The sequence below is a fragment of the Chiloscyllium plagiosum genome, chromosome 12, assembly GCF_004010195.1.
Source record: "Chiloscyllium plagiosum isolate BGI_BamShark_2017 chromosome 12, ASM401019v2, whole genome shotgun sequence".
NCBI lineage: Eukaryota > Metazoa > Chordata > Chondrichthyes > Orectolobiformes > Hemiscylliidae > Chiloscyllium > Chiloscyllium plagiosum.
Window position 1 is genome coordinate 40,406,766 of NC_057721.1, and position 3,026 is coordinate 40,409,791.

The window sequence follows — 3,026 nt, forward strand, 5'->3', positions numbered from 1 at the left end:
TGGACTTTTCAGTCACAAAACGCTGCAACAAAAACAAGCCATTAACAGCACCAGTGTGTTTGTTCTAATTAGCCATCTTACCTACTCTAATTCCTGCTTTAACATTTCTCTTTATCAAGCGTCTGTGGTGATCAGGCGAAAAGCAATAAACCCATAACCATTTGTAGCAAATGCTTAGCTCATGGTTCATATGTTTTAGTATATAACTTTTAATTTTAGGACTTCATGTTTAACCATTGAAAATGAGATAAGTACAACTGAGCCAGCTTGAAACATAGTACATTTAAAAGGTTAGGCTGATATTGCTTTAAGAGCTTAATAGTAAGGTAATTAAAATACTGACCATTAGTGATTGCCAGACATCTAAAACAAAGGGCAGTTCAGAAGATTACCCTTGTTTGTTTAATAGAATCACCAAAGCAGAAATGGAATTATGAATTTCACTGATGGAAGTAACATCTCTGCAAAACATTAAGTAATAGTAATTTGGAGGCTGATAGCGCTAAATTAATAGAAAAGCATTTATTAAACTCTAAACAAACAAACAATCAGGTTAAGGAGCCCAGAACACTCCACATTGTAATAAGGATGAGTGGATTTTAAGAAGTTTCTCTCATTTCATTTTATTTGGGAATATGCTTCCTGGGACAAATTAGTTCCAATTTGAAGCTGGGAGGGTGCTGATGCAAAGAAGATTAGATTCCCTATGTTGTAGAAACAGGCCCTTCGGCCCAACAAGTCCACACTGACCCTCCAAAAAGTAACCCACCCAGACCCATTTCCCTCTAACTGATGTACCAACACCATGGGCAATTTAGAATGACCAATTCACCTGACCAGCACATCTTTGGCAGATTTTAGGCAGCCAGGGCTGGAAAGGTCCTAAGAAACTATTAATATGGATCATCATCCTGCCCTTAAATATAATCAAGGCTAAAGTAGACAGATTGACAAGAGAGTCAATGGGGAGAAAGCAAGAACATGGAGTTAAGACCACAATCAGATCCATCATTGTTTTATTAGATAGTCCTCTCCAGTTCTTATTTCTTATGTTAATAGTTCAAAGTAGCTGAGAGTAGGGTGAAGGAAGCCCACAAACAATATTTGCTTGATGCAATGGAGAAAGCATGGAGTTTAGAGAAATTCAGCAGCAGCTCAATGAAGTTAGTTTTTCATAACAGCTGAAAGTGTACCATTAGTTAAGCATTTGGGAGTAATCTCAGGGCAGATGGGGAGCTCAGGAAAACACAATGAACTACCTAAGTGTGAGCAGTGTTTGAGACAATTCAAATCAAAGTGATGTTTGAGGAGGTTCCAAAGGCACATCTTTGAATGTAAAGAATTGGACTCCTTTACAGAAGAGACAGAGGTTCAAGTGGATTTCATGATTCATCGCATCACTAACATTGAAATGGGATCTATCTTCACTGCATAAACCTTTTAAAGAGGGGTATTTAATCACAGTTTTTCTGTTGGCTCATACTTACCTCATATTAATCCTGGAAATTAAAGTTAAACTGTATAAATAGCACATATGTTTAGAATCATTTATTTTACTGTTCAGGATACCTATTTAGTCATTGTTGCTTATGTTTGTTTTGTCTATATTTGCATAATAAAGTTTTTTTTTGATGTTTCAATTTGACCCTAGAATCACACTGGTATTTTCTTACCTTTGATTCTTCCATGCAGTGTATTCCTTAAATGACTAAGGTCCATCAAGCAAGAACATAAATATCCAGTTTTCCAGTATTCTCAGAACTGTGATCATAACAACTTTATGATCTCTTCTGATGTCATGACACTTTGAAAAATTTTCAAACTGCATCATCTCTCAAAACCACTAGAGGAGTCAGAATTTGCAACTTTGCTGTCCAATCCATCCATGTGCAAACATGACTACCCTGTTTTATACAACATCGCATGAAAGACATGTGCAAGATAAAACACTTCTGACAAAATGACTTGAACCACAGTCAACTTAAATAATGCATTCTGAAAATGAAGTTGCAACAAACATTATTCTGGCGTATTATTTGATGTACCTAATTGCTAACATGATCATTAATATGACAGCATGCAGTGTCGCAAAGAAGAAAATAATCATGCAAATGCTATTATAATGATCAGCCTTAGTCCAGGTCTGTGTGTCATTTGCAATTGTTTGGATGGTATTCCCAATGTTTGCACATAGATAATTAATATAAATTGTGACAAACAATAGTCATATATTGATCCATGCAGGACTGTGGTAGTATTAGTGAAAGTACTTTGCTTACAACTAAATCTTTAACCAACCCAGAATCTCCAATCCAATTTAACTTGACTCTGAGGTTCCTTGTCAAAGTATTTTGGAAGCACAAACATGCCAAGAGTATTGAATTACCATTGTTAATAGATTTTGTAAACGTCTCACAGAATGCAGCTGGGTTACCAGGTCAAAACCTATACGAGATGCCTTATTACACGTCCTTAATAACCCGTTTACTTTCAGACTGGTCACAATAAAGCATCTCTAATGATCCCTTCTAGCACCTTCAAGCTAAATGGATTTATAATAATAGTGACCTGATATATTTTTCATCTCGGTGCAGTATCAGTCTCCAAGCCATAAGTAGACTTACAGCCCATGATCACCCTCTGAAATAAGCTAAAAATGTTAATATTGCTATCACAATCATGTACAATTTTTCCACTGATTTTTTGATTGCTCTCAAAGTGGCTTTTGTTACATTATGTTTAGTACAATACCAATTCAATTCTGCCGAAAGCGATTTCTTTGTAATTTGCAGATGAATTTCTGCTTAAATCTGATTAGTCTTCACTTAGTATTAGTTAGCCACGATAGCTTTGCTATGTGCTCTTTTTTCACTTTGGGATAAACGTGTTTTATCTTTTATGAGAATGGTTTAAAGAAATCAACTTTGTTTCTATTGCGTTAGTATTTAATACTGTTGGTAGCCTGTAGTGATCAGTCTTGATGTCTCTACATAAGAGAAAGGAGGTGTGCACGTGTGTGAGTATGA